This window comes from Suricata suricatta, chromosome 12 (assembly GCF_006229205.1).
Source record: "Suricata suricatta isolate VVHF042 chromosome 12, meerkat_22Aug2017_6uvM2_HiC, whole genome shotgun sequence".
NCBI classification, from domain to species: Eukaryota; Metazoa; Chordata; class Mammalia; order Carnivora; family Herpestidae; genus Suricata; species Suricata suricatta.
Genome location: NC_043711.1, coordinates 75,707,672 through 75,733,071, shown reverse-complemented (window position 1 = coordinate 75,733,071; position 25,400 = coordinate 75,707,672). Strand labels below are relative to the sequence as shown.

General features: G+C 42.1%; 1 long non-coding RNA gene across 1 annotated transcript in view; it reads right to left on the bottom strand.

The window, feature by feature from the left end:
- Nucleotides 1-446: 446 nt before the first annotated feature.
- LOC115273270 overlaps nt 447-25,400 on the bottom strand; it is a 35,103-nt gene continuing 10,149 nt past the window's right edge. Inside the window, exons 2-3 of the long non-coding RNA XR_003900768.1 lie at nt 8,045-8,173; nt 447-492 (exon numbers count right to left, since the gene is read on the bottom strand). This is a non-coding gene — a long non-coding RNA (uncharacterized LOC115273270). The remainder of the gene's footprint in view (nt 493-8,044; nt 8,174-25,400) is intronic.

The following is a 25,400-nucleotide window of genomic DNA, read 5'->3' as shown; positions in this document are numbered from 1 at the left end:
TAACATGCCTAGTTCAGCTTCACTACATAGCTTTATCTAAATTCCTCACTCTCTGAGGCTCTCAATTTTATGGCCTATAAACCTAAGATAGCATCGACTTCATCAAGTATAAGGATTAAAAAAGGAAGTCAGCTGTGAAGGAGTTCTTCTGTGAAACACCCCATGTAGTATAAAGAAAACATCTTTGAGGAGCCTGGGTGGCTCAGTCAGTTAAGTGTCTGACTTCAGCTCAGGTCATAATCTCATGGTTTGTGGGTTCGAACCCCATAGTTTAATAGTTTAATAACTATTAAAATAAACTCCTAAGCAATAGTGTGCAGGAGATAACGCACAAGTGGGTTGTACACACCTCTTCCCAACTTGAAGTTTACCATCTTTAGGTTGGTGACTGGAAATGAAGCCAGAATGGTAGTCAGAAACCAGCGTTACTGCAAACCAGAGACTTCCCTCTGGAGACTTGGTTGTTGGATACGTACCAAGACACCACAGCCCCTAGATTGAATGAAAGATAATGGATTTACTGGTTTGGCTCAAATTCAGGTTTTATTTATTTATTTAGGGAGAATGATTCATCACTTGGCTCTGCATATCATGAAGTCTATTTTCCCAGAGCAATGTGGAGTAATTTCAGGAACGGCAAAAAAGCCCCAGAAAAAGATTTTTCCCATTTCATCAGCTTCAATCTGTTTAGAGAAACAATACACCACATATGGTATCTATGGGTGTTGATGTGGGCTTTTTTTTTATTTTATTATTCTTTAGACTCTCTATCCTGCTTGTTGGTGCCAGAAAGGGCTCAGATTAGTAATTTTATGAATAACCCATTTTGTTTGGCATATTTGTGCCTTGGAACAGCTAGTTCACTAATCAGACTGTGTTTCTTCTCCTGTGGAACCATATCTTGCAAGAATGTCCGGCATGGAGAAATTAAGGTATTTTATCAAAATGAGGCAGTATTGGTCAACAATATTTTAGTGATTGGTATTCAACACTGGAAAGCTTCCCTTTCTTCCGTGATAAAATATTGAGAGTTTCTTGTTATGGCTGAAGAAATGAGAAATTTGGGAGTTCATTGTCCCCTTCTAAAAGCCAAGTTGCAAGTTGGTGAAGATTGAGAGTAAGAGGCCTGCTTCCCTATATATCTTAAGCCACTGGCCACACTCACTGGTCTTTCTCCAGTGGCTCCTAGACTGGCTGCCTTCCTATATGAGACAAGTAGGTCAGACTGCTCCACTCATAGTTACTCAGGCTGGGAAGCAAAGCTGGCCTCTGATTGGACCAGAGTTAGACACGTGAGCAGATTCCCTTAGCAACTTCCGCTAGGATACTGTAGTAGTTTCCTAGCACTCCTGGAACAAAGTACTGCACTCTTAGTGACTTATTCTGTCACAGTTATGAAAGCCAGAAGAGCAAAATCCGGTGCCAGCAGAACTATGCTGTCTCTGAAGGCACTAGGAGAATCTGCTCCATGTTTTCCTCTTAGCTTCTGGTGTTGCCAGCAATCCTCAACGTTCCCTGACTTGTAGGTGGACCACTCCAGTCTCTGCTTCCATCCTCACACGCATGCTCCCTCTGTGTCTGTCTTCATGTCTTCTTCCCTCTGTGTGTGTCTGTCTCTGTGTTTTTTCCCTCTTTTTTCCAAGGACACCAGTCATTGGATTCATGCCAACCTTAATGACCTCATCCTAACTTGATTATATCTGCAAAGACCGCATTTCCAAAAAAGGTCACATTCACAGATGTGGGGTTTGGACTTGAACTTACCTTATTGTGGGACACAGTTCATCCCATAATAGACACTGAGAAGGAAGTCCTCAGCAAGTGCTATATATTTAAGCCAGAAGGCTGTAAATAATCAGGCCAAGTCCAAGATAAGTCAACAGGGGAAGGCAGTAGGAAGAAGGAGAAACAGGCAGGAGAGATGCATGGAAGGAAGCAGAAAGAACAACCTCTGAAAGATGGACAGTGTGATCTCCACTGCACCCTTACCATTAAACCATTAATTTCCTTCCTCCTTTATTTTCGTTCACTTCGAAGACTGTGTTTTTATATATTGTAAAACCATTAGAACTCTGATCAAAAGAATGATTTCCCCAAAGTCAGTGTGGACAAGTAGTGTTTCCTTGGAGGCATGTTCACTAGCCAGAAGAGAAATGAGAAATCCAAAGGAAATATCATTAATTCTCCATAAAGCCAAATTTATCCCATAAAAAATATCCTGTAATAAATACTATTTATTCTACTTTTTAAAGGTTAAAATAGCCATTAGACTTGAAATGATAGTAGTTTGGTTTTCTTATAATGCTCTTTTTTTTTTTCTATACCAGTGGTATATCGCTACTACCACTTAATACTGTGGAAACTGAGGCATAGAGAGGTTGAGGTCACATGGCTAGTAAAAGGCACATGTTTCATAAAGCTCTATTTGACAATATTAAAAGCTGGCAATCCTATGTCTAGATTCAGAGTTTTTTTAATTGATATTGTTGAATTAAAATTTCTGAAAGTCTGATAACCACTGACCTGTGCTAAAACCCATGAATTCCATACATATAACACCCACAAGCTTTGTTGAGTAGGGAATTCAATTTCTTTCTCCAGTGAATTCCACATCAGTTCTTTTTCCCTGTGATGTCTCTTATGAAATAAATTTTCATTAGGCTGAGAGTTTCATCAGGCCTCCCTTGCAGGGACTCCAGAGCTAACAAGGATTCTTCATTGCTTCATTTCCTTTCCTGTTGTTTAAAAAAATTCTTTAGGGGTGCCTGGCTGGCTTAGTTGGTTAAGCGTCTGACTTCGGCTCAGGTCATGATCTCACAGTTCATGGGATCCGAAGCAGGTTCCAGGCTTTGAGCTGTCAGCACAGAGCCTGATGCGGATCTTGAGCTCAAGAACCATGAGATCATGACCTGAGCAAAAGTTGGACACTTAACCAACTGAGCCACCCAGGCACCCCTCTCTCCTGTTGTTTGAGTTTGCATTTCTCCAAAAGCAAATTCTGGGACCAAGATTTGTATGCAAGTAGCTTGCTTGCATAGTGGTCTCAGAAAGTATTATGAAGGAGTGAGAAAGGGGACAAGGAAAGGAGAAAAGTCAGTAAGGAATGTGCAAGTTTGTAGTATGATGGTCAATGTTTAACAATTGCCCTTTAGAAGGAAAAAAAATCTAATTTGCAGCACTTGCCAATTTCCATGGTATCAATACTCCCACTGTGGCCATTTTTCACCTACCAACTTAACCTCATTGAACGTTGAGCTGGGATGAAACGTACAATTGCACACCATTACATGGCATTTCTGCCATACAAATACAATAGGTGTAAACAACCTCAAAAGGGTTTAGGGAGTGAGTTTGAGTATGTATTTACATTTTTTAATGTAATTTATTATAATCATGGTTCTAAGCTTGCAAAATTTCTGAAAACTTAACAATTGGTTCTTGAGGGCCAGTATAACATGGCTCCAGCCCATTACATGAGAGGGAGAGACCGCTGTGGGCAACCAGGACTCAATCCTCCTAGGATGCACAGAGGCTGGGTAGAACACCACACTGAGGGGTGAGGAGGCTGAGGCATTTATCCATCAAGTCCATCTCTCATTCTATGGGGGCTGCTTTTGGGGGCATGAGTTTTGCACAGCTGTTGGCTTGCCACACTTGAGGCAGTGGCCAGAGAACATCTCTGGACAAAGAGAAGGTGCTGGAAGCCATGAACATTGGAGAATGGTGTGCAGGTGATCTCTGGGGCAAGGCTGAGGGCCGTGACTGGGGCATCAACAGAAACTACTTCACTGGGAACTGGGAGTTTTGAACACAGAGACCAGAGTTGGGGAGTACTTGTGCTGAATCTTTTTTGTTAATTAAAAAGAATTGAATTATTGAAGTGTAGTTGACATACGTTACATTAGTTTCAGGCATGCAACGTAATGATTAGACAGTTCTGTATATGTTACGGCTCACGGTGACAAGTGTAGTCACCATCTGTCGCCATATGACATTATTACAGCATTACTGACTATATTCCCTATGCTGTACTTTTCATCCCTGTGACTTTGTGCTAAGTCTTCTTAACAATAAACTCCAACAGGAAGAGTCGTGGGCCCCTGCAGCTCCAGAACTGCCCTAGATCTTGCAGCTTAACGCTTGGTTTGAGGCTATTTCCATCTCCTTGGCCCTGCCCCGCCCCTTGTCAGTGCTTCTCACTTTAACAGGCAGGTGAATCCCTGGGTTGCCTTTTAAACTTCAGACTGCCATTTAATGCTTCCACGGTGGGGCTTGAGGCTCTGCAGTTCTGACAAGCTCCCGGGTGATGGTGACGCTATTGGTGCAGGGACCACACTTTTAAGTAGTGAGGCTTCAGTATACTCCACTTAGTATATTCCAATATATTCCCTTTCAAGAGTCATTTTTTTTTTTTTTTGTTATTTGTAGCCTGAAGAATATTAACTACTACCTGGGCCCGCCCTTTCTGATGAATCTTCAAATTCTCCTCCCCAAGACACTTCCTAAGAGGCCAGGGCTCGCTATGGCCTTGCTAAGTCAGGTCTGTTAAGAGTCTGGCCACACAAGTTTTCTGCATTTCCCAAGTCCATGCTGATACCCAAAGGGCAGACTATTTCCACTATCGCCCAGAACTTTTTGGCTGTTCCAACCTGCACGTGGAAAATATTTTAGCCTAAAGAGGAAGGATTATTGGTATGGAGATTCTGAAATTTTTATACCAAATTCTTAGACTCAGTGCTGTAAAACACTTCTTGTGTGAGCTTTCTGAAATTTACCAATTGTCATTTAGAATAAACAGGCAGAAGGGCATAAGAGCCTGTGGATTATTCAAGCCCAAAATGTATAATCTGAATCTAATCATGAAAAGGTAATGATTGGCCTATACTGAGGCTGAGGAAATGTTCCAAATTATACAACACTACAAAGACATGGCAATCTAACATAACATGTGCTCCTGGGCTGGATCCTGTTCCAGAAAAAAAATCCCTATAAAGGACATTTGGGGACAATTAAGACAACTGGAATATGGACTATAGACTAGGTAATAGTATTCTGTCAATGTTAAATTTCTGAATTTAATAACTATACTGTGATTTTGTAAAAGAATATTCTTGTTTTTATGAAATACACACTAAAGTATAGGAGTAGAGAAACAGAACTGAGTGGTGGTTACCAGGGGCTGGGGGATGTGGAAATGAGGGAATGTCAGTCCAAGGGAACACACTTCCAGCTATGAGATCTAAGGTACCTGAGGACCTAATGTACAGCATGGTGATTAAAACTAATAACAGTGTATTGTGTGCTTGAAAGTTGGTAAGAGAGTGGGGCGCCTGGGTGGCTCAGTGGGTTAAGTGTCTGACTTTGGCTCATATAGTGATCTCACAGTTTGTGAGTTTGAGCGTCGTGTCGGGTCTGTGCTGACAGCTCAGAGCCTGGAGCTTGCTTCGGATTCTGTGTGTCTGTCTCTGCTCCTCTCCCAATTGTGCCCTGTCTCTCTCTCTCAAAAATAAATAAGATTTGAAAAAAAATTTAAAAAAAGAAAGTTGTTAAGAGAGTAGATCTTACCACAAAAAAGAAATAGTAATTATGTGATGTGATATGGGTTTTAGCTAATGCTCTGGTGACAATCATTTTGCAACATCGAAGTGTATCAAATCAATAATTTGTATACCTTAGATGTATATAATGTTGTATGTCAGTTATCTCAATAAAGCCGGGAAAAAAAAACCCGCACAAACTCAGACACGAAAGGTTATTAGCTCTTGTTTGTTCTCCCTATAGACATATCAAAGAAAATTACACATAACAATTATTATAAAGACAGTTTAAACGTGGCTATTTGTACTTGAGGATGATGGAGTGTTTAAGCAGGCATGGAGGAAAAACAAAACAAAAGCCTAATTAATCTAAGAGTGGAATTCATGGGCAAGGCAAGCTTTTTAATGCTGTGAGCTTTGAATTTCTTTTTTCTTACTAAACAATCAGGATAATCTCCCAAATCATTAAATTCAAATCACAAGTTTGAGAAAATAGGGTATGATCCTTCCTGCCCCATATTAAAAAAGGAGATAAGGGTAAGGGGCATAGTGGCTACAGCATACTGAGATAATACATGTGTGTGTACGTGTGTGTGTGTGTGTGTGTGTGTGTGTGTGTAGAGAGAATGAGAGAGAGCAGGGCAAATATAGTAAAATGTTAAAAATGGTGAATCTGGGGACACCTGGCTGGCTCAGTCAGTAGAGCACGTGATTCTTAATCTTGGGGTTGTGAGTTCAAGCCCCATGATGGGCATAAAGTTGACTTTAAAAAAAAAAGGTGAATCTAGGTAAAGAATATATAGAAGTTCTTTGCATCTTTTTTGCCATTTTCTTTAAGTTTGAAATTATTTCAAAATAAAATAGTAACAAAAGAAGGCAAGGGGCAAGGGGACTGAGTCACGATGCCTTGCCTCCTTTTCAATAACTTCAGTAAGTGATGAGATCTCAGCGACCAATCTCAGGCTACCAGAGGAGGGAGGCCAAACCCACACTGCCCCACGGCCCTCCTGCCGCTTCCCTCCTTGCTCTGCTGCTGGAGAGAGACAAGCTCCAACTCAGCAGAAAGGACTGTAACCACCACCTTTCCATGCTCCCGGCTCAGTTCCTTTACAGATTTATGCTCCCCATGTAGGCTGAATTATTTGGCTTTGCAAATACATATATAAATGCATGAGTTGAAGGTCTCTATTTTCCTAGCATCTGTTGTATAGATGAGAGAGAGGGGGAAAAAGGAGAAAGGGAGGCAAGGAGGACGGGAGAGAAAGAGACAGAGAAGGAGAAGGAGAAGGAGGAGGAAGAGACACAGAGAACAGAAGAGAAATGGGTGGAAGGGAGAGGGAGAGAGGTGTCATGGGTCGTTGGATAATTTGTGGAAATCATATATAATAATGGGATGGCCCAGAACGCAGGGCCTAGATCAGCACCTCTCAAACTTTAACTTACCCTCGAATCACCAGGGATCTTGTTAAAGTGCAAATTCTAATCTCCCAGATTTGGAGACTAAAATTCTGAATTTCTAACAAGTCCTGGCCTGGTGCTAGGGGTGCAGGGGTGCTGATGCTACCAGTCTCTTTGAGTGAGCAAGCACTCTTTTAAGTAGCAAGGCTTTGAGTGGTGAGGTTCACCGCAGTCTAGCCACTGTGGAGTAATACTCCAGGAATACGTCATTTCGCAGGCCTTTCGTGTCTGTGATTCATCTCTCACCTAATGTTCTTGGGGAAGAGTAGGTATTTTCTAGATGGTGGAACACCAACTAGACTTCAAAGCGATGCCAATACAAGTCATCAAACAATTACATGGACACCTAAAATCATAGGGTTGCCTCTTCAGCAAAAGCATTTGTCCTTGCACATGACCTGGTGCTGCAATCCTGGCTTTAAACTGCCTTCACTATAGAGGCTCCTTTTAGGCCACAGGCTTGGGCAATGGAAACCTGAGTAAGGTAAAGGGGCCCAGAGTGACCCTCAACCTCCGGGCTGAATACAAACAGGCCCACCTCAAAATATCCATAAGCCTTAGGTGACCAGTGTGTTACTTATACCCAGCAGCAGGTACCCAAAAATGAAAAATTCCATGCATTCCCATACCTCCATACTTCCTCACTCCCCCCCCACCCCACCGCACCCACAGCCCCCCACCACTGCCTCCTAGCAGACAGTCTCTCCTCTGCATCCTGCCCACTGCTCCCTTGCGGTGTGTTCACTAAACTTCTAGTGCCTTTGTTCTGCCTCAGGTGAATTGAGTTCTCTCATCGCTGTGGTGCTTGCACTTCACACACACCCCTCCCCCCCCCCAGCCCCGCCTCCACTCACCCCCTCATTATCTATCAGGCTGCCCCCACACCCCTCATCGGCAGAGGCCAGCTGATAATCTACACCTTGCCTTGAGTCATTGCTTTTACATAATGACTCATGAACATGAAGCAAAAGCAGGGAAAGTATTTGCATAGAAGGTAAATAACACACATCAAGATTATCTTCAACATCTTTGGTTCCAATTTCACTTACCTTTTCCTACATTTGTGAAGACTTTTGGTGAATTCCCAAACTTCTTATGATATCTCCACAGCCAGCAAGCAGAGACAATAATATTTACAACCCACCAACGATGTTGTGAAAGTGTGGGTTGGGTGATCTCTCTAAAAAAAAAAAAAAACAAAAAAACAGACATAAATTCCACAAATTCCCCAAGTCAGGTAAAAGTTAGGCTGAACTAAACTGTATCATGTTGTTTTCACCTACTCAAATCTTTCTTTTGAGCTTATAGATTCGATACAACTTGATTATTTAGATTACCCTTCCATGTCCAGTCTCAGGTGCTAAAAGGATACTATTTGTATTAATAATCATAGCTTAGAATCTAAACAATTGCAGTGTGATGTATTAAAACTGCAGTTGATAGTTGAAAGTTTATTTGAACACTTAGTTCATAACTTCTAAAATTATTTTACTTACTAAAGATTTTTACCTTCCAAAGCTGAATTCCGACACTTAGTCCCACTGAGCCAGTCAGTACCACTTATTTTATTATTTTATTTTTTTAATGTTTATTTATTTTAGAGAGAGGGACAGAGCACGAGTGGGGGAGGGGCAGAGAGAGAGATGGAGACACAGAATCTGAAGCAGGCTCCTGGCTCTTAGCTGTCAGCACTGAGCCCAACTTGGGGCTCGAAGTCACAGACCGTGAGATCATGATCTGAGCCAAAGTCAGACACTTAACCGACTGAGCCACCTAGGCGCTTCCTTAAGGTGTTTTTTAAATGATAGAAAAAAGACTTTTATGTTTAATGTCAAATTCATAAAATACCCTACATATTTATTGGACACAATAAGATTATAGAATTATAGCTGCTTTGATTTTCAAGATATTAGGTTGTCTAAAAATTTTTTTAGGGAGTGCCTGGGTGGCTCAGTTAGTTATGTGTCTGACTTTGGCTCAGGTCATGATCTCGTGGTTCATGGATTCAAGCCGTGTCAGGCTCTGTGTTGACAGCTCAGAGCCTGGAGCCTGCTTTGGATTCTGTTTCTCCCTCTCTGCCCCTCCCCCATCCTCTCTCCCTCCCTCTCTCTCTTTCTCTCAAAAATAAATAAAAAGTTAAAAAGCATTAAAAAAAATAAAATATTTTTCTAAGTATGTAATAAATAACACTTCTCTTTTTCCTTTTCTTAGGGAAATGAAAGCCGGTGTTTCCTGTCCCTAAATCCTTAGGCTTTGGTAAACATAGTAGGGTGTTCACATTTGATTGTACCTGCTCGAAATCCTTTGAGAGTTTCTGGATATTAAGTAAGATTAAAAACCCAACTCTGTAGACCCTGGGGTATTTCGTATTCTATGCCCAGTCAACACAATCATGGGTTGAAATCTTGGGCTCCATCTGCATTTACTTTTCTCACTTTTGTTTTGTGAAATATCAGCTACTTACCAGACTGGATGGGTTCAGGCCTATTTTAATGATTTGGGAGTGGTTGTTACGGAGTTTGTAACTTATCAGCAGGCACTGAGGCTGCTCTTATGAAAATCCCAACGAGTCTCACCTTTTGTTCTCCAAGTAGAATAGCCTCAAAATAGCAGGTGGTACAAGTCAAGAGAATAAAATTTTGTTCTATTGATTCTCTTAATAGCATGTGCCTGCTTTCTGAAAAATAAATCACCTTATTCTTGACTGTCTAGTAGAAACCATCCACTGGATAAGCTTAGAGACACTCAGCTCCTTTCTAGGTCCTTTCTCTAATATCTCAAATGTCATTTTGTTGCCAGCCGGATGCTCTGCCAAAGGTTCATATTGAAACAAAACAAAACAAAACAAAACATCCTGCCTTACCCTACCTCCCTGAAGAATAAGCATTTTCATTATTAAGTGGTATACCTAGTATCCAAGTCTGAAATATTTGCCATTGGAAACCTCACCAAAGTCAAGAGCTACCCCAAGAATGAGGGGTTTGACCTGACCAAGAGAAGTCATCAAAGTAACCCAAAACAGTGATAAGAAGCATATTTCCAGTGTTGTTGTTGTTGTTGTTGTTGCTATTTTGTTTTCTGTTTTTTGTGTTTTTTTTAAGTAGTCTCCACACCCAGTGTGGGGCTCAAACTTACAACCCCAAGATTAAGAGTCACAGACTGCACTGATTGAGCCAGCCAGGTGCCTCTCTAGTGGATTTGACAGCTTCCAGCATTCTGCTTCATAAACAAGAAAAATGCTAACAGTAAGAGGATTTTGATATTTCTTCTTAAAAACTAAATACCTAGTAGCACTACAAACTTTTATTGAAGGCCTATTTAAAGCATAAGGGAGGGGACTACCAGGATATTCAAAAGAATGAGATGGCCATTGCCCTATGAATTGTCACCATGTCATAGCTGGGAATAACTCTGTGCTTAAGTAATTGCAGTGGAAGACACAACAGTGTGAATGAACTGAGATGGTGAAGACTTCAGAAGAGAAGATGAATTAGTTTTGTTTGTTTGTTTGTTTGTTTGTTTTTTAACAACTAAATTCTTTGATAACACTGGCCCTAGACAACAAGACTTTGGGAACCACACCTCCATTTTCTCCTTTTTAAATCAAATTCAGTTTCATTACATGCCCATTTATCCCCCCTGGGGTGTTTTCTATCTCTTCATGCCATGTGGCAAAATATTTATCTTGCATAAGCCTACTATTTATTCTCTCTACTTCTGAACCTGAGAAGCCAAGCTGGAGAAAGTCACACCACCAGACAATGGCTTCATGACAAACTGATGACCAGCATTAACACATCCTAGTCTTCTCTGATCAATCCCCTCTTTCATTGTTCCAATTATTTTTGCTACAGAACAAACCATTCCACAATTCAGTGCTATAAAACAACCATTATGTTCTCTCCCTTGGTTCTTCTGTCTGGCTGGGGTCAGCCAGGAGGATCTTGCTCAGGTTTCTTGTGCAGTTACAGCGAGATGGCAGCTGGGGCTGGAACTAGCTGAAAGACCGACTGGACCAGATGTCCAAGATGGCTTCTGTACTTGCATGTCCGGCACCTTGGCGGGGGTGGCTGGAGCAGCCTGGTGCTGGCTGGACATCTCTCTCCTTTCAAGTACCTTTCCAGATGGCTAGCTTGGGCTTTGTCCCAGGCTGGGGGTCTATGGTCTAGCTGGCTTCTACTAGAAGTAGCTAGTTTTCTTTTCCCCCCCTCTTTTTAAAGTAGGTCCCACACCTAGCACAGAGCCGATTGTGGAGCTTGAACTCACATCCCTGAGATCACAGCCTGAACTGAGATCAAGGGTTGAATGCTTAACTGACTGAGCCACCTAGGCACCCCCAGAAGTGGCTATTTTTAATCTACTTCAATGGATAGTAGCTCTGACAAGAAGTACAGACTTAGGCTTGCTCTGAAGGCAGATCAATATAACCTGTATATTAGCATCTTCTGCCATCCCTTACTTTCCAAAATACACATACACGCAGAAAAATCATCTCATCTCCTTACTGCCTGCCTTGAATCTTTCACTGCAAGTTTTTGGTTTCTGATCTTTATCAGTTACAGAATTTGAGTTTAAAACAATCTTTCTTAGAATATGTAAACTCTTCCGGAAGGAGGTGGAGCTGTCCCCCATATCAGTCTCTATGATATACTAGTTATCTATTGCTACATAACCTCAAAACTTAGTGTTGTAAAACAATAGGCATTTTATATCATAGTTTCCATGGGTCAGGAATTCAGTAGCAGCTTAGCTGAGTGATTCTGGCTCCAGGTCTTGTGGGAAGTTGTAGCAAGTTGTAGGCAGGGGCTGACGTCATCTGAAGGCTTGACTTGGGCTGGAAAATCCATTTCCAAGATGGCACACTATAGACAAGAACCTCCCTCTCCACGAGGACGTCTCAATAAATTGCTTTGCTGTACTTTTTGACGCGGTGATTGCCTTTTCCCAGAGTAAGCAGTCTAAGAGACAGCAAAGTGGAGGCCATATTGCTTTTTGTGACCCAGCCTCAGAAATCATCCTCTGTCATTTCTGTAATATCCTATTGGTCACAGACATTGGATATTCAGTGAGAGCAGGGATTGCATAAGGGCATGAATACTAGGAGGTAGGGACCATTGGGAGCCATCTTGGAAACAGAGCTTAGTTAAACTAAGGAAAAGATAGTTGGGAAAAGAAACAAAGACACAAAGGATGTATGTAATATTGAAGCCAGGAGCATTTTAAGGAAAAGTCAAGCAATAGTTTTCATGTGCGAGCTGGAAATAAGGTAGAGAGTCTTGATAGACTGATAGTTCCTGACACATCTTGTCGAAGATAAGAAGTGAAACAGAAGGGAGCACGGCAGGCCAATTTCTCCTCTTCCAAAGTTATTAACGTATTAACAATATCAGACAAGCTGTCCCTGCTCTTAAAGGTCATTTTCAATTTCTTGGCTGAACTATAAAGGAGACTATTTCTCCTGAATAACTATTTGGTTTTAGGAAGATAAATATTTTCAGCTTCTGACAAGAAATCAGGGCTGCCTAAATGGTATCTTTATTCAGCAAGGACACAGTCTTTTAGGAAGTTTACTTTTGCCAACATAATTAGTAGTTACTTCACAGGACAATAGTGCCCAGGTTTCATGCTGCGATGAAAGAAGGTGATTTTCCAGTTAGTGCTAATTGAAAATTGAAGCAAAGAGGGCTTTGCAATCAAAACAGGAAGGGAAAACCGGACTAATATGAAAAGAATCTTAGAGCTTTGTTTTTGCACAACATGAATGGAAGCAAAGATCTTTTTAACTACTTTCATCAGAGCCAGGTTTCTTGGAAGAATGCCCTCCACATGCTGTCTCAACTTCTTTCCCTCCCCCACTCCCTCTGGCCTGGCTTTTGCCCCCATCATTTCATCAAACCTGCTTTCATCATGGTTAACAACAACCTCTTTATTGCTCAATCTGATGGACACTTTTCTGTTTTTGTTGTAACTGATCTCTAAGCATCATTGACCCAGTTGACTACCTCACTATTTCTGGAAATACTCTTCGCCTGGTCCTTGGGATACTGATGTCTCCTTGTTTGCCATCTATGAAAATTCTTTTTCTGCCATCCGATCTCTAAATTTGGTAGTTTTCTTTCTTATTTTTCTACATAACTTTATCCAGACTCATGGCTCTGACACCATGTAGGTGCCAACAAGGTGAACATTAATACCTCTAGCCGTGATCTCTTCCTGAAACTCAAGACTCCTATATCCAACTTCCTTCTTAATATTCCCATTAGAGAATTTCGCCGATATCACAATGTGTCTGCTCTTGGTTCCTCATCTCCCAAACCTGTTGTCCCGCCCTACACCTAACCTGTCTGGTAAATAGTACCACTCCTTATTTAGTCTTCCTGGTGAGAAACTTCAGTATATCTTGATTCATCCTTTCCCTCACCCTCTATATCCAATTCATCAGAACGGCTGTTGATTTTATCTCCAAAGCCCATTTCAAACCTGTCCATAATCACTACCACCCAAACTCCTTGCCCTATCCTACCAATTCTCTACATATTAAATAGGTTGGTTTTGTTTTATTTTATTACTTCTTAAATGTTTATTTATTTTTGAGAGACACAGAGAGACAGAGTATGAGTGCGGGGGAGAGAGAGAAAGAGACAAGGAGACGCAGAATCTGAAGCAGGCTCCTGGCTCTGAGCTGTCAGCACTGAGCCCAACTTGGGGCTCAAATTCACAGACTGTGAGATCATGACCTGAGCCAAAGTCAGATGTTTAACCAACTGAGCCACCAGGTACCCTAATAGGTTGATTTTAAAAATCAGATCATGCCACGATCTATTTAACATCCTTCAATGGATTTCTACCACACTTAGAGTTAAATATAAACTTGCTATGACCTCTAAGCTGCCGTAGTACCTATCCAGCTCCACAAGCTCATTTTACACCACTGTCTCTCAGGCTGACTATACTGACTCTGGCCACCCTCAGGGCCTTTGCCTGTGCTATACCTTCTTATGAAAGCTCTTCCCATACTCTTCTTATGCTAGCATTTTCTTTTTCTCCTTTGGATCTTAGCTTAATTATTATTCACTTGAAGAACCCTCCCAGACCATCCTATCTAAAGTTAGCCTCTTTGTTCCTCTAGATTCTCTTCTTTGCTCCTTTCCCCCACCCCCATCATTACAGTTATTCCCACGGCTATACCGCCAGCCCAATTTTTCCACGAATGACTCTGGGAAACTTCTAAGGAAGACTGTTAGATTTGAAACAAACCAAAGGCAACATAAACAATGAATTACTTCTCTCCTTTCTGGGGATCCTGCTGGATGTGACCAATCACACCCAGTAGTATCCATATCTAAACATTGATAAGGTGAATCCACATCTGAAACCAAAAATAATGAGATTCTTGAGACCCCTTCTGTGGAAAGTGTTTCACTAAGCAGTTCCTGTTTTGCTGCGGTCTTGGCCCTCGAAGACACACAGCTGCATTCCGCTTAACAAGCAGAGACTGCAAGAATTTTCTCACAAGTCTCATTTCCTGTGTTTCTCATTGGAGTTGACTGTTGTTCTCTTTTTTCCTCCCTAAGACTGAAGTCTTGGGAGATGGAGTAAGAAAAGAAGGTTGAAACTCAGCTTAAACTCTTGTGGATGAGTGCATGAATGAAACTCCAGATGAGCTTCTGGCTCTTTGAAATTCTTACCTTCAGACACTATAAACATTAAGGAAATAGACCCTTGAGAGTACTCTGTCTCACTTTTATGTCTATAGCTAGACTTTGTGTTAGGCGCACTGGGCCAGACAACAGGTCTCCTGATAATTATGCAGCTGGGAGTTGTCATTTACTTGGCTACATCTGACTCAGGATTTGAATTCTGTTCTAACACCTTAAACAGCTCCTTTTCTGTTTTGTTAATAAATCACTAAATGCTGGGGACAAATGGCCAGCAAGTTATCAGTGGAATTTAACCCACGGAAGCTCCTACTTTCCAGCATTCATAAAAGCCATAAATCCCTTTTGTCAAGTTACAGATCCGGAAAGTCTAGCCTAAGTGAATTCAGATCATCCTCCCCAACACCCTCCCCCCAAAGAACCAAAAATGTTTCAAGTGCTTCAAAATAAATCATAAAAAAGTGCGTGGATAGACAAAATTCTCTGGGAAGAAATCTATTTTACAGGGAATAGGCTTGTATTGGAGAATCTTCAGACAATTAAAAAGATTTTTACCTATAGAGAGTGAGTCAACAGATACTCAAGGGTCAAAGGTCCTAGGCTCATTTGTCCTTGAGGAAACTCTGAGGAGGTAATGTGCCCAGTTGTTCATATTTGTTTCCAAGAAGAAGAAAGCTTATTTTAGTGACAAAAATGCCACTTTTGTTAGAGATTTTTTTTAATGTTTATTTTTGAGAAAGAGAGAGAGAGAGAGAGAGAGAGAGAGAGAGCACGCACACTGGGAGGGGCAGAGGGAGAGGGAGACAGAGGAAGATCCAAAGCGGGCCCCCGCTGACAGCAGACAGTCCTATATGGGCTCAAATTCACTGTGAGGTCATGACTGGAGTCCAAGTCAGCCCCTTAACAAGCCGCCTGGCCACCCAGGCGCCCCCCCACCCCCCGAAAAAGCCACTTTTATATATTCTTCTGCCACTTATTCAATACTTATGTTATTCAAGACCCAATTAAAAATGTTCAATGATATCAAGAGACCATTTCTGTTTTGTTTGGTGAACTGTAAGGATCAGGTGATTGGATTAAGAGATTGTCCTAACCGAGCCATGCATGCTGGAGTTGTTAAGACCCTTTCCTTGGCTGCTTCTAAAGGGAGTTGTTTGTACTGAGCCTGGCACGGAGTTGACCAGCTTAACTTGTAGGTAAAAATGACATCGGTTTCATTTCTAACTCAGTGTCTGCTGAACTTCTAGAAGAAATTAGGAGATGACCCCAGCTTCAGGACACTGCTCTTTATTTATTTACTTATTTTTATTTGTTTATTTATTTTACAGCTCTCCTTTTATTGTTCAACAAATACTGACAGTGTGCATTTTCTGCTCCCAATGAGTCAGCCAAATTGGTCAGCCCTGAGCATGATGCATTCATTCCCTTCTTGAATTGGGTCCTGTGGGCCTGGGCCTCTTTCAAATACCTCCCCTTTCTAGACACCTCCCCTATAATTGACTAATCTTTTAGTTTGGAGTAGATGAAGCAGAGTAGAACTTTCCTATATTCTCTATAAAAGGTTTAATTGGGAAATGATCACCAGATATATCTTTTAGAGGGGGAATCTGAAAAAAAAAAAGCAAATATTTAATAAAACTCAACTGTGATGCCGTGTGTCTACATTCTACTTCCCTCTCACTTTGACAAGGCAACACTGTCAAAACTCTTCAGTTTTCTTTTCTTAGCTAATTAGGTCCAATCAAAACTGTATGCTGGCCTGTCCGGCCTCCTCTGTTAGTACTTTTTCTCCAACTCAGTGACCTCCTGCACATCTCCCTTCTCCTCTATCAAAGCCTGTTTCTTGAGTGCCTGGGTGGCTCAGTTGGTTGAGTGTCCAACTTTGGCTCTGGTCATTATCTCACAATTTGTGGGTTCAAGCCCCATGTTGGGCTTTATACTGACAGCACTAAGCCTGCTTCAGATTCTCTCTCTCCCTCTCTCTCTACTCCTCCCCTGCTCACTCTCTCTCTCTCAAAAAAAAACATTTAAATTTTTTTTGTAAAGCTTGTTCTTGAATAAATTCACTTTAGCATAAATACCTGATTATGATTTTTGACAACACTCTCGGGGGTGTATATATTTTAGCAGGAAGAAACACTTTAGGCCAAAAGAATGACTCTCTAATTGCAGAACTTGCAAACCTCTCATTCTAAAGAAGAGGAATCTGAGGCTCCAAGAGGCTAGGGGGATGTGCCAGAGCCAACCTGCTGGCTGGCGGCGGGTTGAGGCTGGTACTCTTGGCTTCCCATCACACATCACTCTCTTTTCTTGCTTCCCGGATGTCGTGACTTGCAGGAGCATCTACCAGCAAATGTGATTGTGTTTCATGGACCTGGGGTCCTTGCATAAAGAATCCTCTGCACATAGTAACACAAGGTCCACTGGTGCTGAAGGTCTCTTTAAGAAATCCACAACTTCTCTGATCAATACTAACATGATCTCACATTTCTACCACAGGAAATAGTGAACAAATATTTTCGATTCTGTAGAGAAATGTTTGGAATGGATTCGGATCACTCTTTGCTAAGGAGAAAAGCTTATTGTAACTCAAGGACTCAAGGATCAGTTTTCTGGACCCTCAGAAAAGTTTATTTTTTTTTTAAGAGAGAGAACAAGTGTTTAGGGGAGAGAAAGAGAATCTCATACATGCTCCAAGCTGGCCTCAATCTCAAGGCCTTCGGATCATGACCTGAGCCAAAATGAAGAGTGGACTCTCAATTGACTGAGCCAGCTAGGTGACCCCAGCACATTCTTCTAGGACACAAGAGGTCCCTGACATCCATCATGGACCCCATTAACCCCCCAGTTTTAAGAGGCCCTCCACTCCTTTCTCTTTGGACCATCACACACTTATGCAGGTCTCCCCAGGCCTGGTGCCCCTGATTGTCACAGCTCACAGGGTATGCAGGTGGGTCAGATTTCACCATACTGTTGAGGAAAACTAGATCACATAGGACAGGAAAGATATGAGTTCAGATGAGGCTGGGCAAGAATTTTTCTCTAGTTCAAGGGAAAACTTTCCAAAGAGTTCAGTTGTTTACTGAGACTTCTTGTTGGCACACCCAAGTTCTGAAATCTGCCCCCACCAACTCATCTTCTACCTTCTGTGAAAGACTCCCTTTCACTACCACACTCAGCTCTTTTGCTCATTCTAACCCAGTCTCTGCCCATATGTCCTTTCTTGAGTGTTTTATTGCCCAAAGGGTGATTTATTTGTTCTGGGTCAACACCTTGAGGACATGGGTGTCAGGATGGTTCTTGAAAATATTGGTGTTCCAAATCCCTTCCAAGAGTCCCGTAGGGACATGGGTCCCTAAGTCCTAACCCTGAACTCCGAATCTCCCTATCAGTGTAGTTGCAGAGAAATCTCTTTATTCTCTTATTGCCTATCAGGATGCTAAAGCCTTATGCATGTGTGCACGCACACACACCACACACACACACACACACACACACACACACACACACTCTAAGTCTCCCAATGACAGACAGAAATCTTTACTCTAAACCCCAAATGAGGAAATAAAACATTTTCCTACATACCCCATAATTGCCATAGTTATCTCTCCCCAATGAATATAAAACTCCACATTTCTATATAAGGCCACATTCCTTCCTTTCCCTAATCTGCCTTCCCTTCCCCTTCCCCCTTTCAGATTGTTTTTTGAGGCTTGTTTGGAATATGAAAGAGGTCTGTGACTGAGTGGCTACATTCCTCAACAACTGTTCTCAGCCACACAGAGACCCAGCTAAAGCTCAGAAATAAGTGTGTGTGTGTGTGTGTGTGTGTGTGTGTGCATGCACACACACACTCAGCTATTACTTTATGCTATTTCTGCTACATATATTCTATTTCCTGCTTTTTATAGTCTTGTGACTCCCCAAAACTGCATTCATGGTGTCTTTTATTCAGAGTGAATAGTCATACTCATCAAATTCCACTGTTCTCTGTACTGTTGGGAATGCATATGAGAAGTTTCCCTAAAAGACTACAAATGACAATAATACTGTGTAGCTCTCAAGGTTGTTGGGAGGTGCCAGTAAATTCATGCACAGCACAGGTATGCACATATAACCTAAAAGGAAGTGTTAAGCATGGTACCTGGCACACAGAAAGTGTGAAGAATATTCTGGAGATTATGATGAATATATGTATCCACTGTTTCCAAATGAGATTTCAGTTTATAAAAATGCCACGGTGTAAAAACTGAAAATCTTAGCTCTGCATTAAGCCTAACTACAGGTTGAAGGAAGGCCCCAGATATTGCCCAGTAAAGACTGTTGTACCTTTGAAAAACCCATGCTTCCATTGAGTAAATTAGCTATGGGTTTTGAAATCCACATGGATTACTAAAATTCATGGGACACTTCCAATGTGCTGGTTACACTGATAATTTATTCTCTAAAATGTCCTCATGAAGGTTCTACAGTCATCGATGCCATTTTACAGTTGGGGAACTTGCAATGGACTCAGACAATAGAGTGAATTAACTGGTTTACAGGTTGAGAAATGCACTGGTGACTGGTGTAGATGTGGTTTGAGCCAATGGTTTTAATATTGTGATTATTTCTTGGCTCCACTTTCCCATGCTGGCTATAATCTCAGCAAGTATCTCTTATCATCTTTATTTTTATTTAATTATTTATTTAAAGGTTTATTTTTGAGAGAGAGAGAGAGAGACAGCACAGTGGGAGAGGGGCAGAGAGAGAGAGGGAGACACAGAATCTGAAGGAGGTTCCAGGCTCCGAGCTGTCAGCACAGAGCTTTACGTGGAGCTCGAACCCACGAACCACAAGATCATGACCTGAGCTGAAGCTGGATGCTTACCTGACTGAGCCACCCAGACGTCCCTCATCATCGTTAGATACTTGTCAACAACTCAAAGGCCACTTACTTCCTTGTTCATAGCCATTGATACAGAAGATCTCTTCTGGTAGATCTTCGGAAAATCAGGAAAACTTCATTTTCAGAAGTCTTCCTCAGACCTCTTCTCACTGTTTCATTGCCCTAACTCAGAAATCAATGTGGCCTGGAGATGGAGGGGCAGATGGGCTTTTCCAAAAGCCTTAAACCCAAGGCTGAGTGTAGAAGAAATCACTCCAAAACTGCACTGCAAAAGTAAGAGAGAGAACTTCTCAAAGCAAGTTTAGGGTTGCCGCAGATTTTTATCCTAGAAGCAGATTCTGAGATGGACATTCATGTACATGTACGTTAGGGGGTATCCTTGTGAGCAGCAACTTGGAAGGGAAGAGAAAGAAGCAGAAAAAGCTGGACTGCTAAAGCCCACTCTGCAGGGAGCTCTGGGGCCAGGCTGACCCTTCAGAGGTATCTTGAGTTGGAATAAAGTAAGTGGGAATGAGGGGTGGGGCTCTCACACCACCCCCACCTTCACCCCTGGTGATAGAAACCAGATACTGTTTGTGGGATGCCCAGGGAGGAAGCAGGGCCTTGTGGGAGCCCGTTCTCGTCAGGAGAAGACAATTCCTGGAGAGCGGTTGGGCTGTCAACTGACAACACTACTAGCAGCTGGGGAAATAAGTGCTTCTGGTCTGAAGAGGAGTCTGGGCAGTGCATTCCAGTAATCATGAAGCAGTGTGGGAAAGGAAGCAATCACCCAACTTCTGAAAGCAAAGCCCAGATCTGTATGCAGGCCTTTTAGCCGGCATTGCCCCAGCTCTCACCTTGTTGCTTCCTGTCCGCTGTGCACTGATTTCTACACACTGACTGCTGCAGAGTGTTTCTGGAAAGAATCCCAGATACACAGTATCTAAGTGTCAGCTGCCCATCCACGCGCAGGTCGGGTGAGTAACTAAGAGGGCAGGATGTGAGGAGGAAACCAGTGTTGCTACACCTCACTGGGTGGGTAGGGAGACCAGATGACCGGCCAGATTTGCACCAGAGAACCACGGGGTTTGAACAAATGAGGAATGTGAAGAATTTGGAAAGGTTACAAAGAAGTCACTACAGTGATGAATGTTTTTCTGAACCAGCACAGTCAGGAAAGAGGAGATAGCGAGTCAGGGATGGCTTTGGTGATCTCACAGAGTTTTCTTACATCGTGATGCCGGATGCAGGATGTACACAGCCAAAATTTATCGTCACAGCCTTCTTCAGGCAAATTTGCTAAATGGTTTAATTCCTGACCACATAGTCAAAAATGTTACGAATATTAGGTTCATGCACGTGGCCATTTTACTTCAAATATTTTGGATGTTCACAGGTGGTGAAATTAAAAACACACCTAAGGGGAAGAAAACTCCCTGGTAGGTTTACAACACCTGACGTGAGGATGAAAACCTGACCCAGCTTTAGGATATTGTTGGTCCATGGAGGGTGCATCCAATAAACTCCTTAATCTTGTCTGGTTCCCATGGCAACAGGCACTGAAGCAGCTTCCTGAATAAGACTGAATGTGATCAACTGCCAGCATGGAAATATAAATCCTCCCCTATTTCCTGTTTTCCAGCATCTCTCTCTCTGACACGTTCTGTGTTACAAAGCAGCACTGGGAACACTGCTTGTGTCTCCCTGCTCCTAACACTCACCAAATTGCCATGGCAAAGCCCTCGTCCTCTGTATTTTCAGCACAAAACACAGGAATGGGGGGTAGAAGAGCATTACATATATTCTAAAAGGCAGGGAAAGCCATTCCAGACCGCATATCACCCGTCCATGTTCCTCACCCTCACTAAGAGCCTTGTTTTTTCTTCCAGGCAGTAATGCCTTTTTCTGTTGGAATCAAATCAAAGCGTATTTGTACTCAGGAGCAAGACAGATTTCCTAAGTAGCAGAGCAGCTATTTTTAGGGGATCTTAGGAAGGGGAAGATCTTGGACTCCATCTAAACTTAGATCCAGCCTTTGGTGCAGTGTGTCTCACAGGGTGCACTCACACATTTCATCTGGTTTATTATAAGCTGCCTGAGATGCCCTCCAAGGCTGTGCTGGTTGAGTCTGGAGGTGCGGACGGCAGCATTACACAGCCTTCTCTTTCTTTTGCTTTAAAGCACACCGCCTGTTTTCCGGCTCTTGAAGAGCACTACAATGAAGCCAGTTTGTGCTGACAATGACCATACTGATGGTATATCTGGGCTGTCAATACATTTAGGTAAGTTAGTTTTGAGGAGACAGCGTCAGCTGCGGTTTGTGGCTGGAGTTAGCCCTGCAAATATAAATGTGAACCGTGAGTTTGCATCCCAGGTGTGTGGCCTGGGGTGTATGCAAGCACAGACAATGCTCTGTGATCCAACAAATGCAGTAAGGGATGAGTGCTCGATACATATTATATATATGTGGGAAAATCCAAGTATTAGTTTGCAAAATGTGAACTCTGGATATTGTTTCAAACAAATAAGCTTATTTAAATTATTTATGAGACAATTAAGGGAATTTGAACACCGATGGAATGTGTGATGTTATTCCATTAGCGAATGAAGTTGAGTGATGGGTTAGAGGGAGTTCATGGTATTGTTCTCTCTACTATGGCATAGAGTAAACATGAAAACCACATACAGTGCAAGTGGGGGTAATCTGAAGTTTTCTGGAGGAAGTGTCTTCTAAACTGAGAGCTCAGGATGGGAGGAACTAGCGGGCATACACTGAAGGTGAGGGTGTGGGAATGAGGCATGAGGTGGGTAAATCCTCCAGGTAGAGGGAACTGCATGGGGCATAGGCTTGAAGGTGAAGGGGCATCTCCTGAAAGAAATTCAGTAGAATTGCATCAGAGGTTGGCAAGAGAAGAGGCTTAAAAGTAGAATTGGGGATCTGCTTTCTGGACAATTCTTTCTTCCTTCCTATTCTTTTCCTCTTTCTTTCTTTCTTTCTTTCTTTCTTTCTTTCTTTCTTTCTTTCTTTCCTTCCTTCCTTCCTTCCTTCCTTCCTTCCTTCTTTCTTTCTTTCTTTCTTTCTTTCTTTCTTTCTTTCTTTCTTTCTTTCTTTCTTTCTTTCTTTCTTTCTCTTCTTTTTTATTTTAGAAAGAGAGTGTGTGAGCAGGGAAAGGCAGAGGGAGAGGCAGAAAGAATCTTAAGCAGGCTCCACTCTTAGTGCAGAACCTGATGTGGGGCTCAACCTCACGCCTCTGAGATCATGACTTGAGCTGAAAACAAGAGTTGGATGCTCAACTGACTGAACCAGCCAGGCACCCCTCTGGCCATTTTCTTAAAAGCAATTGGAAGCCATTGAGCAAGGAAGTACCAGGTTGGATTCAGGGCTGAGAAAATCTGCAGTGAGGCTTGATGGTCCCAAGAGAGTACCAACTTTAGAAAGTCTTTTTTGAGTACTGCTCTAGCCCTCCTCTTTCTGAGCAGTAGATTCCACCCTCCTTACCAGTTGCCACTGCTTTGTGCTTTACAGTTTCCATGGTGGTTACATTGAATGTTCCATGTTGAGGTGAGGATAGACTGTGTATTCTTTGCTATGAGTGAACTGTGTCCCCCGCAGATGCATAAGTTGAAGTTCTAACTCCTAATATGACTGTATTTAGAGATAGGGTTTTAGGAGGTAATTAAGTTTAAGTAAGGTCATAAGGGTAGAGTCCTGATCTAATAGACTTGGTCCTGATCTAATAGGATTATAAGAAGAGGAAGCAAGAGAGATTCTTCTGTCCATACACAGGCACTGAGGAAAGGGCCTACAAGGACACGGCAAGAAGGTGGCCACTTGAATCCAGGAGGAGAGCTCTCACCAGAACATAACTATGTTGGTCCTGATCTCAGACTTCTAGATGTGAAAACCATGAGAAAATACATGTCTGTTGTTTAAGCCACCCAGCCTGTGGTATTTTGTTATGGTGGCACAAGTCAACTAAGTCCCCCTTTCAGACAGATGAACTTGGGTTGGAAGAAACCTGAGGCATTTCAAAAACTCTTAATCCACTCTTATTAATTGATCCTTAAAGATCCTCAACATTATAATCTCATTATAGTCACAGTTCCCTATTTATATATGCAAGTGCCTTTCTCAACTGTTATGAAGCCAAGCTATTATGTAAGGAGATGGTTCTAGTGCAGTAATAAATATGTATAATAAGCTGATGTGAACATAATCATCTGTCTCTTCAGTTTACCCTGAAAAGAAACATCTTAGGTTGGTAGGGTTCTTTCCTAATTAAAAACTCTCAATCATTACCATAACATGCAGTTGCTAACTCCCAATGTCGGGTGAGCTGCATAAGTTATTTAGGGCATGTATTTATAAGATGTTGGGAGCTATTTGAACTTACAGGTAGAGTGAAAATTCCTGGTGAGGGTATGGCAAGTTTGCACTGTCTCTTGCCCCCAGATAGCTCCCAAAATCTACCCTCTTGAAACTTTTCATTTCTGCTTGGCACCAAACCTCAGAGTGCTTTGCTGAATAGTGTCAGGAGCAGGCTGTCCCCCTGCCCTGTCCCTGAGGCATGATTGCACCTGAAAAGGTGAGTAAACTAGATACACCCTAATGCAACATATAGTTTTCCCCTAAGCAATTAACTGATAACTGACTACCTTCTGGGCCTGAATGCCTTTGTAAAAGTTACTACTGCAATAAAATGCATCAATTATCTTTGGGATTGTGAGAGCAGGTATTATGTCTCCTGAGAACCTGTTTTTCTGGGAACTTTCTCTTAGAGTTATAAACAGCCTAACGTCCCTTACTCTAAAAAATCAACCTTTACTAAACAATGCTGTTTGCTTCTTGGTTAAAGGTCACTTCCTTAAGGCTAGACCTGAGGTTTTGTAAAAAATACCTATGACAACATGAGTGCCTGTAGCTAAGTTTTTTTATGACAATCATTACTACTAGAATTGTAACTTCTGCAGAACCCATGTCCTGGAAAATTGTAAAATTTATCTATGAGAAATCATTTACTGCTCTTTCTGGTCCTTGTACCTTTTGCTATAAATAAAGTTTGAGAACCAGACAGGGCAGAGATACCTGCCAGAATGGTAGAGATGCCTGCCAGGCGGGCAGGGGTGCCTGTCTGGTGATCAGAACGAAACTCAAGGCTGTCTCACTCTCTCTGGCCTACACCGTCATCCTTCAGGGGAACCCTGGACCTGCTGGAGCTGGACTTTGGCAAGAAGAGATCTCTTATTTATATTGATGCATTACAGTGTTATCTTCTGTTGGCTGCCTTTCATAGACAAGGCCACTCTTCAAAACAGACTGCTTGGCAAATGACCATCTTTGCAAATTTGATCATGATCCTCAAGCTGACTTTTCAGTTCCTACATGACAGACCACCAAAGTACACTTCCCTGAAAAGCCTCTAAGCCCAAGAAAGTGAGTCTTTTATGAAAGCAGGTGAGAAGCACCAGCCTCTGGCAAATTCCCAGGAGCCCTGTTGCTGCCAAGGTATTTTCCCACCACCTTTCTCAGTGCTAAAACCACCTTTAGTTGTCCTTTCCTTTGGATATTCCGTAAGGCCTTCTATTAATATGACTTTATGTTCCCATGTATGAATCCGTATGAATTTGTTCCATGAAAATCAAATTCAAAAGTTGCCACCTTCCTCTGCCCTCCTTAATGAAACTAAATTGGACTCAACCTCTATTGGCTTTAGCAATGAAGAAAACCAGTCCTAGACTTTTGGTGAACGGTTCCCTCCCCACTCCCTTAGGATTGTAACAACACCCAGGGCTCACTCAGAACAGACACCTTGTCATCTGATCTATGGGAAGAAGTGGAATTCTACTTAGTCCCTCTATTGTCTCTTCCCTTCATTCAGG